This window comes from Saimiri boliviensis, chromosome 14, assembly GCF_048565385.1.
Source record: "Saimiri boliviensis isolate mSaiBol1 chromosome 14, mSaiBol1.pri, whole genome shotgun sequence".
Taxonomy (NCBI): domain Eukaryota; kingdom Metazoa; phylum Chordata; class Mammalia; order Primates; family Cebidae; genus Saimiri; species Saimiri boliviensis.
The window spans coordinates 93,099,544-93,117,168 of NC_133462.1; the positions used below are offsets into that span (position 1 = coordinate 93,099,544).

The 17,625-nt window shown below is 38.1% G+C and overlaps 1 protein-coding gene and 1 pseudogene across 3 annotated transcripts in view; one reads left to right on the forward strand and one right to left on the reverse strand.

Moving 5' to 3' along the window:
- SMYD3 (SET and MYND domain containing 3) overlaps positions 1–17,625 on the reverse strand; it is a 755,279-nt gene that overhangs the window by 619,776 nt on the left and 117,878 nt on the right. The gene's annotated exons all lie outside the window — the stretch shown is intronic.
- Positions 6,295–8,722, forward strand: LOC141581122 (CDK-activating kinase assembly factor MAT1 pseudogene; annotated as a pseudogene).

Here is a 17,625-nt window from a genome sequence, read left to right on the forward strand (position 1 = left end):
TAAACTGAGAGAATCCACATACTATTTGAAGGAACTGTATCACCACTGCAGGATCCCTAAGGCTCTGAAAAAATGTGAGTGCCCTTGCTCAGCAGGGAGGCTGGTGGTCTGGCGCAAGTTCTCAGCCGCAGTCACCAGGTGCCTGGAAACAGACTCTGTGCTGTTGTGGGGGCATAGTGGGAATGATGAGACCAGCCTTTAGGACTATGGGTTGCATGGGAGCGGGATGAAGCCTGTGACTGCCAGCTTTCCCCCACCACTTCCCTCTCGACCTGTGTGAGCCAGCAGAAGCAGCCATAATCCCCCTGGGAACCTAACTCCATTGAACTGAGAACCACACCCCCATCCCCAACAGCAGCCCAAGCCCTGACCAAGGAGAATCTGAGCTCAGACACACCTATCCTTGCCCCCATCTGGTGGTTTTTCTTCACCAATCCTAGTTGCCAAAGACAAAGGCCATAATCTCTTGGGAGCTCTATGGCCCCGCCCACCAACTGAGAAACCTGAATATGTAACCAGGTGACCCTGGGCAAATTTGCTTTCCTCCCTATAGGACCACTGCAGATGTGTTCTCAAAAGCACCACCTCCTGCTCAAGGCCGACCAAAACAAAACTAGCACATTAAACAAAAATACAACCAAGGACCCTAGTAGAGTCTACTTCACGCCCCTGCTAGTTCCATTAGATCACAGGACTCTTAGCAGACACTCCCTAGTATCAGTGCAGAGCCCAGTAGCTCCACTGGGTGACTAGACCCAGAAGAGTAAAAACCATCACTACAGTTTGGCTCTCAGGAAGCTGCATCCCTAGGAGAAGAGAGGGAACCCCTTGGAACAAAAGTATCTGAACAGCAGCCTTTGAATCCCAGATCTCCCCTCTGACACAGGGTACCCAAATGAGAAGGGACCAGAAAAACAATTCTGGTAATATGACAAAACAAGGTTCCTTAACACCCCCAAAAGATCATACTAGCTCAGCAGCAATGGATCCAAACCAAGACAAAATATCCTGATTGCCAGAAAAAGAATTCAGGTTAATCATTAAGGTAATCAAGGAGGCCCCAGAGAAAGGTCAACTCCAACTTAAAGAAATAAAAAACATGATAAAGAATATGAAAAGAAAATTCTTCAGTGAGATAGCATAAATAAAAACAATTACAACTTCTAGAAATCAAAGAAACACCTAGAAGTGCAAAATGAACTGGAAAGTCTCAGCAATAGAATCAAACAAGCAAAAGAAAGAACTTTAGAGCTTGAAGTTAACCCAATTCATCAAAGAAAAAAGAATTTTAAAAAATGAGCAAAGCATCCAAGAAGTTTGGGACTACGCTAAGCATCCAATCTAAGAATAATTGGTGTTCCCAAGAAAAAAAAGAAACCTAAAAGTCTGCAAATATTATTTGATGGAATAATCAAGGAAAACTTCTCCGGCCTTACTAGAGATCCAGACATCCAAATACAAGAAGCTCAAAGAACACCTGGGAAACTCATCACCTAGGCAGATAGTCAAGAGGTTATACAAAGCCAAGATGAAGGAAAGAATCTTAAGAGCTGTGAGGCAAAAGCATCAGGTAAACTATAAAAGAAAACCTATCAGAGTAACAGCACATCTCTGAGCAGAAACTATCAGAGGCATGTGAACCAGAGCAACTCCATCTTGAATAGGAGCTGGGTAAAACGAGGCTGAGATTTAATATGCTGCACTCCCAGACAGTTAAGGCATTCTAACCCACAGGATGAGACAGGAGGTCAGCACAAAATACAGGTCATAAAGACCTTGCTGATAAAACAGGTTGCAGTGGAGAAGCTGGCTAAAACCCACAAAAACCAAGATAGTGACAAGAGTGACCTCTAGTCATCCTCACTACTACACTCCCACCAGTGCCATGACAGTTTACAAATGCCATGACAACATCAGGAAGTTACCCTATATAGTCTAAAAAGGGCAGCCATAAATAATCCGCCCCTTGTTTATTATCAAGAAATAAGGATAAAAATGGACAACCAGCAGCCCTGAGGGCTGCTGTCTATGGAGTAGCCATTTTTTTGTTATTTTCCTAATAAACTTGCTTTCACTGTAAGGACTCACTCTGAATTATTTCTTGTGCGAGATCTAAGAAGCCCTCCTGTAACATAACTGTACAAGCTAGAAGGGTTTGGGGTCCTATTTTTAGCTCCTTAAACAAACAATTATCAGCCAAGAATTTTGTATCCAGCAAAACTAAGCTTCATAAATGAAGTAAGATATAGTCTTACAGAGAAACAAATGCTAAGAGTCTCTGTGATGGTGAATACAGAGTGTCAACTTGATTGGATTGAAGGATGCATGTACTGTTCCTGGGTGTGTCTGTGAGGGTGTTGCCAAAGGAGATAAACATTTGAGTCAGAGGACTGGGAAGGGCAGACCCACCCTCAATCTGGGTGGGCACAATTTAATCAGTTGCTAATGCAGCTAGAATAAAAGCAGGCAGAAGATATGAAAAGGCTAGACTGGCTTAGGTTCCCGACCTACATCTTTGTCCCATGCTGGATGCTTCCTGCCCTCAAACATCAAACTCCAAGGTCTTCAGTTTTGGAACTCAGACTGGCTTCCTTGCTCCTCAGCCTTCGGATGGCCTATTGTGGGACCTTGTGATCATGTGAGTTAACAGTTAATAAACTCATATATAGAAAGAGAACTCATATATTATATATATAAAATAAACTCTCTCTCTACATATATGTATGAGTATACATATATGTAGATATCTACATATACACATGTGTATATCTATATACACATCTATAAATACATATATGTGTATATAATCATATACTCATATGTGTGCATATGCATATATGTAGATATCTACATATGTGTGTGCACATGCGTGTGCATATATGCCTGTGTGTGCATGTATGTGCATATATACGTGTGCGCCTATATACACATATGTACATGTGTGCGAGTGTGCATGCATTATTTATACATACGTATATGTGCATATATATGTGTATATACATATATGTAGATATGCACGTGTACGTAGCTATCTACATAAATGTATATATGTAGCTATGTCCATATATGTAGATAAATGTAGATGGCTACATATATGTATATGTGTAGATATGTGCATATGTATGTACATGTATGTAGATATGTGTAGATGTCTACATATATATAAGTAGAGAGAGAGAGAGAGTTTATTTTATATAGAGAGAGAAGAGAGAGAGAAAGGGAGAGGGAACCTAATAGAATCACTTACCAGCTGTGTAATACTAAGCAATTTAAGCTCCCTAAACCACTGAATTAAAATGAGAATAAATAATAATACTAACATTAGATGGGTGTAATGAGATTTAAATAAAACCTAAAAACTTAATATCATGCTTGGTTCATAGAAGTGCTCAGTAAATATTACTCATTATCATCACAGTTTTATTATTATTTTAAGATTTTTAATTACAAACTTTCAAGATGTTTCTAGATATCATCTGAAATATTTTAGTACTGATAAACAATATTAATACAGTAACCAGTTCAGCCATTGTACAAATTCAGAATTTTATAAGCCTTTGAATGTTTATAATCCTTGGCATATTTTTCCTAGTTATGTTCAGGAAAATTTCAGAATTTTTAAAAATTAAAGTGATTACACCCACCATCCACCTATCAAATGGCTATTAATACAAACCAGCAGATGTGGTCAAAATTGTACGGACTCATAGGAAAACAGAATGGATTTTGATTCATTTTTCTTTCTTATTTTTTGAGACAGGGTCTCGTGCTGCCACCCTGGCTGGAGCACAGTGGTGCAAATACAGCTCACCGAAACCTTGACCTCCCAGGCTCAGGCAATCCTCAATCCTCCCACCTTGGCCTCCCAATGTGCTAAGATTACAGGTGTGAGCCACTGCACCCAGCCTTGGATTCTTTTTTCTATGTTCCATTTCATTTTATTTCACATTTCGAACACAAAATATATTTTAAAATGTAATGGCTAGTATTTCAAGGAAAATTAATCTATACTTCACTGGCACCATACCTTCCTGGGAGAAACACAAGCACTTTAAATCCGTATTAGCACTTTGGGAAAAACACGGCAAAATAAGCCCAAACTAGAATCAGAGAGGCAGACCACCTACTTAAGCACTTCCCCTAAATTAAAGCTAATGTCCTTGTGGAGCCTGTCCCATCTGATAAACACAAACCCCAGATGTGAATTCAACAAACACTCGGTGACCAGCCACGGTGGGCATCACCACATAAAGTCCCCAGGTGGATGACAGCAGAGAGGTTAACACAGTCACTGCTTCCTGTAGATTGCATTCAAAAAAGACAGCTCAACACAGATCACTTGCAGAATAAACCATAACACACTACCATATTTTGAGAAGTGACACAGAATATATAGGACCCAAGTTCCGAAGAAGGAAAAGACACTTTCTGATGAATAAAGACTGAGCAGCAGAGAATGATGGGACTATTCTTGGAAACAAGGAAAGAAAATGTTTTAGCTGTTTACAGTTCAAAATGTACAGTACTCACTAGGGGTGTACTCTTGTAATGTCTCGTGGACCCAATTTCCTCCTCTGCAAAGTGGGAATAAGTGACTTACTCATAGGACTGCAAGGCAAACTATAAGATCATCTCTATTGAGTGCCTCCTAACAGTGCCAACCAAAGCATTTAGCGCAGAGTTAAAACAGAGGCTGCTGGGTGTATTCTCAAATTGCTCAGGATAACTTTGTCCATCTCTATGCCACATCATAAGAGTTTCTTACATATCTCTTCCATGGTTACTAAAAGCAAAAAGAAAAAATAAATCTACCAAATATAGTCGTCTCCACCCAGGTATACAGACAATTTATTAATACCACTTTCTGAAACCCACATGTATCCAGAATACTTGGCTCTAATTTCAAATTTTGACTAGCATCCTAAGTATCTGATACCTCAATCTACATTCACTGAAGTCTCTATTATTTTTAATATGATCAAAATAACTGACCTCAAAGCAGTCTAATTCAAGAAGCTCTAACTTCAAATTTGCAAAAATGCTTTTTGAAAGTTGCATTTGTAGAAATGAAATCTGAAAAGACTGTTAAATCTTCAATAATATTGAAAGACAACAACCACTCGTAACATTCTGATTGTTTTATGCAAGGTAAGGTCTGTAACAAGTTAAGGAGCAAATTAAAACACCAGGATCCTTGTGTTTTAAAACAACACAGTTTTAAACTTTCCTCATCATATTAACAGTATTTACTTAAAAGATTATACAATGCATGTTGTAAGTCACTCTGACAGCTAAGAACTGGAAATAAGTGAATTCAGAATCAGTACTAAAGTAGACTTGGCTTGTTTTTTCAAGTAGAACACACCCAAAAGCTGTGACCAAGATAAACTGCAGAAAAGGAATTTTTTTTTCTAGTAACAACACCTGTTGCTAGATAGGCAACCTTTCCAGTCTGCTCTAGTAACATAACTCAGATCATCTAAGAGATCTGTTCAATTTCCCTAGGTCTTCTTGAAATCTAAAATAATTTTTTCAAAAAGTGAGGAAGAAGAAAAAATTTGATTTTTCCCAAAGACTGAAATCAGACACCCTTTTAGTATGTAACTATTGCTAGTACAAATATCACCGCAAACACATATTTTATAAGTACCATGGGTAAAATTTCAAATAAGGTATTAGAATATTTGATCAATATTTTCATAAATATACTATGACCTAAGCCTTCAAAATGGCAAAAGATGACCACCTTGAGTTCAGTTTCAGAAAACATTTTGTCACTCTAGAAAAATTATCTACCACACTTCCTCCAATTAGAAAACAAAACATCAGCACCATGCTTCTACTTCAGCTTCACTGAAGAAAATCAAAAGCTAAATTCACTAACTGGAGTCATTTGCCCATTGGAGAGGCCTGAAAGCATCTTCTCCTTCTGCCTGCTTTAAATATTTGCTCTTTCATTTTATAATTAAATATCATATTTTGTTTAACTTTTAACTATAAATTGCCTCAAGTCTCCCTGGAAGTAAGCAATAAAAAAATCTCAACTAATTAATTCTCTTTTTGGAAAATAAAACGATATTCTAAATTTATAAAGAAAGACTATCATACTGTCCTAGTTCCTAAGTAAAGAGACCTTAAAATAAGAGGCCTTAAGAGACATGGAACTAAATGTCACACCGACAAGTGCACTATAATTAATTATAAATTCTCATCAATTTTTATAAAGAGGTCAGTCATCTGCTGATAGCCACTGAATGAGAGTTAATAAGGGTTAGTTAGTGGTATTTTAGGGCCATGGGAGAGCCTTCTCTTGGGCATACAACATGCTCACTGTCGGAGGACCAGCAAGGGTTTGATGCCTGCTGGTCCTCCGACGGTGAGCATGTTGTACGCCCAAGAGAAGGCTCTCCCATGGCCCTAAAATACCACTCAGATATTTTTCTTATCAAACATCCATCTGAGTTTGAGAATATCTTTTTATTAGTTTTTTTTTAAGTACACATCTGTAGCAGCCAGTTTGAATACCTTGAGATGAAGTTTAGACATCCCTCTAAAAGGCAATGACTACCAGCCATTTGCAACTTAGTATGAATTACTTTAATCAGATAATTTTGTTTCTTTTTCCCCACTCAGTTGAGATTTTAGGAATAGAAATTTTGCATAAAGTAGGCACAGAAAGGGGAGATAACAGTGACCAACATTTTAAAAGCCTAGAAAAAAGAGAAGAAAATACAGTACAACACAAAGGGAGTCAGAATGTATAAGAACATTTCATTTTCCATAAAATTTCTAATCAGGCCCAACATGCTCTCAGGAATGAAATGCAGAAAGTACAATGAGGAGGAAAATACTAAGAGAGCTGTACTTTAACCCTCACTGCTTCATTTATTGCTCTGCTTGTACAGACAATGAATAGATGTATTTACCCCTAAAGTTATTCTAATAATACTAATAAAAGCTATCCAGAATGTTGAAAGGAATTTTCATATTACATATACTTAGTAAAATTAAGTTTTTTCAATGTATAAAAAAAAGACTGAAAAGAAATAAACCAAAATATTGAATTTTTTCCTTGAATGATATGAATTGAGATGATTTCCCCCTTTTTATTTTTTCCATTTTTCAGTTTTATATATTTACTTACATGATAAAATAAACATAAACATTAATAAAAGGAAATATTTACTATTTGACAGACTTATATTGTGTCTAGCCTAAGGCAAGGCATAGAGAGACAGACAGACAGGTATGTCAACTTGAATTATAGTTTATTCCAATGTTTAGAATGATAAAGATAAATATATACTTTATTCAAACATAATTTAAATTAAATATTCTTTATTAATTGAATTTATTTCTAACTGGCATTAGCTACAACGGATGTTATAAAATGAAGTATTTCTTCGTTTTTGACAACATATGAGAAGCTGACAACTTAAAATAATAAAATCAGGGCCTCCGCCGCCCCCCACCGCCGCCGGCCGGGGAGCGAGGTGGGGGGCAGGGAGAGGTGGGCAGCCGGACCAGGCTGGTGGGGAAGCTGTGAAAGTTGTGTGGATTTACTGTTTGTGAGAGGAGCTGGAAACTGTCCTGAGTGTGGTACTCCACTTAGAAAGAGCAACTTCAGGGTACAACTCTTTGAAGATCCCACTGTTGACAAAGAGGTTGAGATCAGGAAAAAAGTGCTAAAGATATACAATAAAAGAGAAGAAGACTTTCCTAGTCTAAGAGAATACAATGACTTCCTGGAAGAAGTGGAAGAAATTGTTTTCAACTTGACCAACAATGTGGATTTGGATAACACAAAAAAGAAAATGGAGATATATCAAAAGGAAAACAAAGATGTTATTCAGAAAAATAAATTAAAGCTGACTCGAGAACAAGAAGAACTGGAAGAAGCTTTAGAAGTGGAACGACAGGAAAATGAACAAAGAAGATTATTTATACAAAAAGAAGAACAACTGCAGCAGATTCTAAAAAGAAAGAATAAGCAGGCTTTTTTAGATGACCTGGAGAATTCTGATCTTCCTGTTGCTCTGCTTTTGGCTCAGCATAAAGACAGATCTACCCAAGTAGAAATGCAACTTGAGAAACCCAAACCTATAAAACCAGTGACGTTTTCCACAGGCATCAAAATGGGTCAGCATATTTCACTGGCACCTATTCACAAGCTTGAAGAAGCTCTGTATGAATACCAGCCACTGCAGATAGAGACATATGGACCACAAGTTCCTGATCTTGAGATGCTAGGAAGACTTGGGTATTTAAACCATGTCAGAGCTGCCTCTCCACAGGACCTTGCTGGAGGCTATACTTCTTCTCTTGCTTGTCACAGAGCACTACAGGATGCATTCAGTGGGCTTTTCTGGCAACCCAGTTAACCATTTATAAGATTTGGACCTTGGAGCTGAACCAGGGAGCTAGTGAAAGTAAAGCAGACTTGTAAAGTTATAGCTATATGCAGCTGCACAACACAGTTCTACCACTAGCAGCTGTGTTAAAGTATATAAAGAACTAAGATGAGTAATATAAGGAATATATATTTGTGAAAAAGATTTTTTACTTATATTTTTCAGAGGATTTGAGACAATAAGCCTCATCTGATGGAAGAGAGGAATAAATAATTCACCCGTATGTGTTTGAAGTTGATGGACTTATAAAATCTTTTTAAAAAATAAAGCTAGAATTTATGTTAAAAAAAAAAATAATAATAATAATAATAATAAAATCAGTATTGTATGCTAAATACAAAAATCTGATAGTTCTGGATTTAATATCTCCCCTATATAAAAACCAATCATTTCAGGAAAGAAACCATTATTACAAAGAAGAAAAGCTTTTGCCGTATGAAACTTGGGTTACTCAGCCTTTTTCTGAGTAGACGTCTCAACTTCATCTGATGCTTCATATTTTATCATTTTCTTCGACTTACTTGAACTTGAAGGTCACCCAGATAAAGTAAAACTTTATTCTTTTATGTTAACTTTTATTTGATTTTGGAGTTAGTCAATCAAAACATTATTTGTTTGAAAATTTACACATGAAGAAATCTTCAACAAGTAAGATATGACAGAAATCAAAGACTCTTTCACAAACTGACACTGCCATTCACTCACTGATTCATTCTCTCAACAAAAATATACTAACCCCTCTCCAAATGCCAAGCACTTGATTAGAAACATGGCAGGCATTGTCCATTGTTTGCCCAAAAACCACCCCACTCTTTCCTGCCATGAAGAAATACTGTGATTTGCTGAGGTAGCAAACACAGAGCTCCTGATTTGAGGAAGAGGAGATTCCCAGAGCCAGGGGAATAAATCATGATAAATCCAAACTTAAAAAATGTATGCCCCATGACCATTGGCCACTGTAAGAACAAGCCATGTGGCCCCGTTCTGGCTAATGATTTATAAACAGGTACACTCATTTCTCATTATTCATACATTCCATATTTGCAAAGTCACTTATTCACTAACATTTATCTGTAACCCCAAAATCAATAGTTACAGCACTTTGGCAGTCAGTTGTGGACAGGAGTAGAAAGGCAAAAAATTTGTGTTGCCCAATGTGTATCTCCCCAGCTGAAGTCAAACAAGGAGACACGGCCTTCTTTCTGTGAGTGGACTTTTTGCAGTCTACTTAGTGCCCTGTTTTTCTCATTTTTCTTGATTTGACTGTATAATATGACCCCTAAGCACAGTACTCTAGTGCTGTCTCGTGACCCAAAGCACAAGAAGGTTGTGATTATGCCTCACAGAGAAAATTTTTAAAAAAAAAATTTGATAAGCTTCACCAAGGTGTAAGTTACGGTGCTGCTGACCCTGAGTTCAATGTTAATCAATGAACAATATATACTAAATAAGGTGGCCTGGCGTAGTGGTTCATGCCTCTAATCCCAGTACTTTGGGAGGCCAAGGCAGGTGGATCACTTCAGGTGAGGCGTTCAAGACTAGCCTGGCCAACATAGCAAAACCCCATTTCTACTGGCCGGGCACGGTGGCTCATGCCTGTAATCCCAGCACTTTGGGAGGCCGAGGCAGGCAGATCACCTGAGATCAGGAGTTAGAGACCAGCCTGGCCAAAAGGGTGAAACCCCATCTCTACTAAAAATACAAAAATTAGCTGGACATGGTGAATCATGCCTGGACTTCCAGCTACTCAGGAGGCTGAACATGGGAGGTGAAAGTTGCAGTAAGCTGAGATCATGCCATTATACTCAGGCCTGGGTGACAAAGCAAGACTCTCTCAAAAATAAAAAAATAAAATAAGGCATGTTTATACAGAAACACATAATATAACAAGGTTATCTACTGATCAGTTGACAAGTATGTTGTGACCAGAGGCTTGCAGGAACCGATTCCTGCATTTCTCCTAGGAGCAAAGAGTGATGCAATATTGGCTAATTCCGTTTTCACAATGACTTTATAAAACATAACTACTGGAAAAAATTTAAAAACCACTGCATCTCTAATGAGAGACTTTTTATCAATTTTCCACTTTCTCAGCACAAGAGAACATGAGAATAAATGCCACCACTCTGTTACATCAAATAGCCAGCTTCTAATTTTTGGATGAGAAAAATAAGTTAACTATTTGTTTAAGCTGCTACAGTGGAAGTATATACACAAAGATGTAACAAAACGGTGCTTCCTCCTTTTCAAAAAAACAGTACAGTGTTCCTGAAAGAACACAGTGAAGATGTTCTACATTCTAGAATACCGAGTCTAACATATGCTGCTTATATTCTAGTCAAATAGAGTAATGTGTGTTAACACCACTTTTATTTCTGTCCTTCAAGATTAAGGTCAAAAGACGCAATAATGTGAACTCACTAAAATCTAGTTCATTTTTTTTTTTCTTTAAGATGGAGTCTTGCTCTGTCACTAAGGAGTGCAATGACACGATCTAGGCTCACTGCAACCTCCAACTCCTGGTTTGAAGCAACTCTCCTGCCTCAGCCTCACAAGTAACTGGGATTACAGGCAAGTGCCATCACACCTGGCCCATTTTTTGTATTTTTAGTAGAGATGGGTTTTCACCATGTTGGCCAGGCTGGTCTTCAGCTTCTGACATCAAGTGATCCACCTGCCTCAGCCTCCCAAAGTGCTGGAATTACAGGTGTGAGCTATCACATTCAGCCTTAAAATCTAATTATTAAGAAAATTCTGCACCTTATTATTAACTTAGAAATATGCTTAGCTTCTCAAAAAAAAAAAACTATTTTATTTGACACATGATGAAGGAATGTCTGAAAAAGAGATACAGTCAGAATAAAATATAAATATGATGGTATAAACATTACATATTTATATACACACACAGCTCACAATTTGTCTTACCATTCCATATTGATAGAACTGATCTTCTGTTCATATTGATGGACATTAGCATTGATAACAATGTTTAAGCTATTATAAATAGGCCAGGTACAGTGGCTCATGCCTGTAACCTCAGCACTTTAGGAGGCCAAAGCAAGCAGATCACTTGAGGTAAAGAGTTCAAGACCAGCCTGGTCAACATGGTAAAACCCCATCTCTACTAAAAATATGAAAATTAGCCAGGCGTGGTGGCAAGTGCCCATAATCCCAGCTACTCGGAAGGCTGAGGCACGAGAATCGCTTGAATTTGAGACGGACAGGTTGCGGTGAGCCAAGATCATAGCACTACACTAGAGTCTGGGTGACAGCACAAGACTCTGTCGAAAACAAATAAAAACTAAAAACAAATAAACTATTATAAACAACATGACAATGAATGCATACTTGAATTGTGCCCTTATGCAATGCTTTCCAAAAATTTTGGTCTCAGTCCTGACTTAAAAATTACTGAAGAGTCCTAAAGAGGCTTTACTTAGGTGGACTGTATCTATTGATATTTAGTGTATTAGTGATTAAAATTAAGACATTTAAAATATAATGTATTAATTCATTTAAAATAACAATCCTATTACATGTCAACAAAAATATTTTTTTTTTAACTGAGAAATATATTGCTTTTTTTTTTTTAATTGCATTTTAGGTTTTCGGGTACATGTGAAGAACATGCAAGATTGTTGCATAGGTACACACATGGCAGTGTGATTTGCTACCTTCCTTCCCCTCAGCTATATCTGTCATTTCTCCCCATGCTATCTCTCCCCACCTCCCCACCCCCCATCCCTCCTCCATATCCCCCTAACGGACCGCAGTCTGTGGTGGTCCCCTCCCCGTGTCCATGTGTTCTCATTGTTCAACACCCGCCTATGAGTGAGAACATACAGTATTTGATTTTCTGTTCTTGTGTCAGTTTGCTCAGAATGATGGTTTCCAGGTTCATCCATGTCCCTACAAAGGACATGAACTCATCGTTTTTGATGGCTGCGTAATATTCCATGGTGTATATGTACCACACTTTCCCTGTCCACTCTATCATCGATGGGCATTTGGGTTGGTTCCAGGTCTTTGCTATTGTAGACAGTGCTGCAATGAACATTTGTGTGCATGTGTCCTTACAGTAAAATGATTTATAATCCTTTGGATAAAAACAAGCAATGGGGAAAGGATTGATTCCCTGTTTAATAAACAGTGTTGGGAAAACTGGCTAGCCATGTACAGAAAGCAGAAACAGGACCCCTTCCTGACACCTTACACTAAAATTAACTCCAGATGGATTAAAGACTTAAACATCAGACCTAACACCATAAAAACCCGAGAAGAAAATCTAGGCAAAACCATTCAGGACATAGGTGTAGGCAAGGACTTCATGACTAAAACGCCAAAAGCATTGGCAACAAAAGCCAAAATAGACAAATGGGACCTAATCAAACTCCACAGCTTCTGCACGGCAAAAGAAACAGTCATTAGAGTGAATCGGCAACCAATAGAATGGGAAAAAATTTGCAGTCTACCCATCTGACAAGGGGCTGATATCCAGAATTTACAAAGAACTAAAACAGATCTACAAGAAAAAAACAAGCCCATTCAAAAGTGGGCGAAGGATATGAACAGACACTTTACAAAAGAAGACATACAGGAGGCCAACAAACATATGAAAAAATGCTCATCATCACTGGTCATTAGAGAAATGCAAATCAAAACTACATTGAGATACCATCTCACACCGGTTAGAATGGCAATCATTAAAAAATCTGGAGACAACAGATGCTGGAGAGGGTGTGGAGAAACAGGAACACTTTACACTGTTGGAGGGAGTGTAAATTAGTTCAACCATTGTGGAACAAAAATACTTTAATGAAAAATATATTTTTCAAAACAAAAATAAGTTAGTGAGGAGAGCGGTATGTTTTACTTTTTTGAAAATCCTTTTAATGTCTGGCTTAATAGAAGGCAGCCGGATTTTTTTGTTCTTGTCTCTGCATTCAATCTACTGCAATGTAGCTTCTGGAAAACCCCACAGTATACTCATGAGATATGAGAATAAAAAAGGCAAATAATTCTTATCATGAAAATAGTTTTCACATAAATCCCTGAAAGGCCCAGGGGTACTCCTAGAGGTCTCCAGGCTCCACTCTGATCACATTTCTTTAAAGTATGCATTCCGGCCGGGCATGGTGGCTCACGCCTATAATTCCAGCATTTTGGGAGGCCCAGGCGGGTGGATCATGAGGTCAGGAGATCGAGACAATCCTGGCTAACACGTGAAACCCTGTCTCTACTAAAAATGCAAAAAATTAGCCAGGTGTAGTGGTAGGTGCCTGTGGTCCCAGCTACTCAGGAGGCTGAGGCTGGAGAATTGCTTGAGCCCAGGAGTTGGAGGTTACAGTTAGCCGAGATTAAGCCACTATACTCCAGCCTGGGTGACAGACTGAGACTCAGTCTCAAAAAAAAGTATGCATTCCTAAAAGTAAAATTGCTGAATTATAAGAAAGCACAACTTGCAGCATTTTGTATACTGACAAACAAGTCTCCAAGGCAATTGGAGGAATTTACACTCCCACAGCAGTATAAGAAGAGTTCCCTTAAATCCGTATCTTATCACCTCTTGACATTGTCATTTCACATTCTGACAGTCAGATGGATGTGAAATGTTATCTCAATGTGCTTTCCCTTGATAAAGGGACAGGGTTTGAGCATCTTTTCATGTCTATTCATCATCCATGATTTCTCTTTTATGGACTGCCTATTCGTAGCATTTGCTTATTTTCTGCTGAGTTTTCTTAGTGAATTCAATCCCTTGTTGAGTGCATGTTTTATAAACTCATTTCTCACACACTGTGTATTTCACAACTAGGCACTATGAAAGAATATAATACTGTATCTAAATAACTTACACTACTGCCACGTGGCCTGGTATTAAATTTTAGTTGACCACTGTGATGGTTAATACTGAGTGTCAACTTGATTTGACTTAAGTATTGATCCTGGGTGTGTCTGTATTGTCAAAGGAGATGAACATTTGAGTCAGTGGGATGGGAAAGGCAGACCTACCCTCAATCTGAGTAGGCACAATCTAGTCAGCTGCCGGATATAAGCAGGCAGAAAAATGTAAAAAGAGAGATGGGCCTAGCCTCGCAGCCGACATCTTTCTCCCATGCCGGATGCTTCCTGCCCCTGAACATCAGGCTCCAAGTTCTTCAGTTTTGGAACTCGGACTGGCTCTCCTTGGTCCTCAGCCTGCAGATGGCCTGTTATGGGACCTTGTGATTGTATAAGTTAATACTTAATAAACTCCTCTTTATATAAATGTGTGTGTGTGTGTGTATACACACACACACACATACTCCATTAGTTCTGTCCCTCTAAAGTCCCTCTAGAGAATCCTAACACAACCACTTAGCAGCTATGTAATACTAATCAATTTAATCTCTCGAAACCACTCAACTAAAATGAGAATAAATAATAATTGTAACATTACAAGGGTATAATAAGAATTAAATAAAACTTAAAAACTTGGTATCATGCTTGGCTCATAGGAGTGCTCAGTAACTATTACTCATTATCATTATAGTTTTATTATTTTAAGATTTTTAAACTGCAAACTTTCAAAAAACATTTCTAGGTATCATTTGAAATATCTTAGTACTAATACATTAAATAATACTAACACATTTAACAGTTTAGCCATTCTAGAAATTCAGAATTTTATAAAGCTTTAAATGTTTATAACCCTCAAAGTATCTTTTCTACTTATTTTCAGGTCCTTCATATATCTAAAAATGAAAAAGTATTGAATCAAAGTAAAGTAACAGTTAAAGTTACCAGTAAAATAATCATGGGTATAACTAAATAATAACTACTTCTTAGCCTGAAAGCAATCAAGTATGAATACAATAACAATGAAACTAATGTTTCTGGAAAAATTATTAATCAACCTGACTTTTTTTTTTTTTGAGATGGAGTCTTGCTCTGTCACCAGGCTGGAGTGCAGTGGCACAATCTCAGCTCACTGCAACCTCCGCCTCCTGGGCTCAAGTGATTCTTCCACCTCAGCCTCCCGAGTATCTGGAACCACAGGCGCATCACACCCAGCTAATTTTTTTGTATTTTTAGTAGAGACGGGGTTTCACCGTGTTGGCCAGGATGGTCTCGACGCCTTGACCTCATGATTCACCCACCTCAGCCTCCCAAAGTGCTGGGATTACAGGCATGAGCCACTGCGCCCAGCCTCAATCTGACTTTTAAAAATTCTGAAAAGACCAGGTGCAGTGACTCACGCCTGTAATCCCAGCACTTTAGGAGGCCAAGGCAGGCAGATCACTTAAGGCCAAGAGTTCAAGACCAACCTGGCCAAGATGGTGCAACCTCATCTCTACTGAAAATACAAAAATTAGCCAGGCGTGGTGACATACCTGTGATCCCAGCTACTCAAGAGGCCAACGTAAGGAATTGCTTAAACCTGGGAGGTAGAGGTTGCAGTGAGTCAAGATCACACCACTGTACTTCAACCTGAGCAAAAGAGCAAGACTCTGTCTCAAAAAAAAAAAGAAAAAGAAAAAAAACTTCTGAAAAGTCAACATCCATATCCAAATTGATAAAAACTTTCATACAGTTTTCTCTTATCTCAAAAAAAGATTCAGAGACAATACAGTGCATTAAATACTTTTATTTTTCTACTTCAAAGATAAGGAAGGTTGAGAAAATCTTAATGCATCAACTTCTTCCTCTTCTATATACATTAGGCAAATATGAAGAGTTTTCAATACAGGAGAGAAAAGACAATTAACTCTTTTCAGGTAAACTAACCCATTTCACTAAAAAAGCAATCTCCCTGTTTGTAGTTCATTTATAATAATCCTCAGAAATGGCAATTTGCAATTGATCAACCTTGACTAAACTAAAAGATTCCCAATGGCTATAAACTATAACATCTATTCCCCGCCGCAGCAAGAGAAAATGAGAAAGAAAACAATATTTGAAATGTCATTACTTGAATGCTTTTTAAAAATTATGTGATATTTTAAATGTAAAATGTTAATTATCTTTTAAAGACCTTCTTTTGAATGCCACACCCTTTCCATTGCTGCTGTTCTTTCTTTTACTGGTCCCATAAATATATGAAGAACCTTTTTGTACCATGTCTCTGGTAGGTTCTGGATATATAAGTATCAATAAAACAGTTCCTATTTCCAAGAACTGTTGATGCTATAACAGAAGCAAAATAGTAGTAACAGCAATAATGCTTACTAAGCACCTACTATATGATGTGGGGTTCTGTGCTAGATACCTATAATATGGTAGTTGTTGAAAAAAAAAAAAAAATCCTGACACTGAGATATTCAAAATAATAGTTACCATCCTAGGGTATGGCTATGGGTACAGCCATGTGTTATTGTCCTAGACCTAGACTACGGCCATGGGAAGAGGTAGCCGGGTAAGGTAAATGCAAAGAGAATTGGAAGTGGGGACAAAGAGGCCAGGTGCCAGGTAGATGTTCAATTCACTGAGAATGATGCCACCAGTAATGATAAAGAAAGAAAAAGTGAGCCATGAATGTTAAGGAGTGGCAATGGAAGGTGAGGTAACGGGAATTATAATGGCAAATGCTTCAGAGGAGCTGGCAATTTTGAGGCAGAGGAAAAATGGTGTAAAAGGACCAAGAGGACCAAAACAGACACTCTCTGACTCTCTAGACCTCTAGCCTAACGGACTTGACTTATGAGAAAAATCAGCTTCCACTTGGGATGAGAGGAAGTACTTTTTCTCAAAAGTCAGCCAGATTTCAGTTAGAGCAAGAAGGTAAAGAGAACATTCACAGAAGACCTTGTGGATACTGAGGTTTTCCTAATGGTGCAGCACGTTCCAGAGGATATACAGGAGTGGGCATGAGAGCAGGGGGAAAAAGGTAAGAATTAGACTCAAATTCGGGGAGACACAGAGCCATATGGGTCTAAGGGTCTGGTAATCATAGATGACTTCACATATTATCTGATTTCAGAGGAAATGCTGATTCCACTATATGCTGCTCCTAAAACACTCATAGTGAAAATGCATAACAAAGACCCTGGAAACACAAGAGTAGAAACACAGAGCTACGGGAAGTCATTTAAAGATGATCAGTGAAATCAGACCAAAACAATGGATAAGAATTTGCTGAGTGAGTAAGGTAAAGGGGAAGATGGCATTCCAGACAGCAGGGAAAGCATTTATTAAGATCTACAGTTATCAATCAGGGGGCAATTGTTGTGGC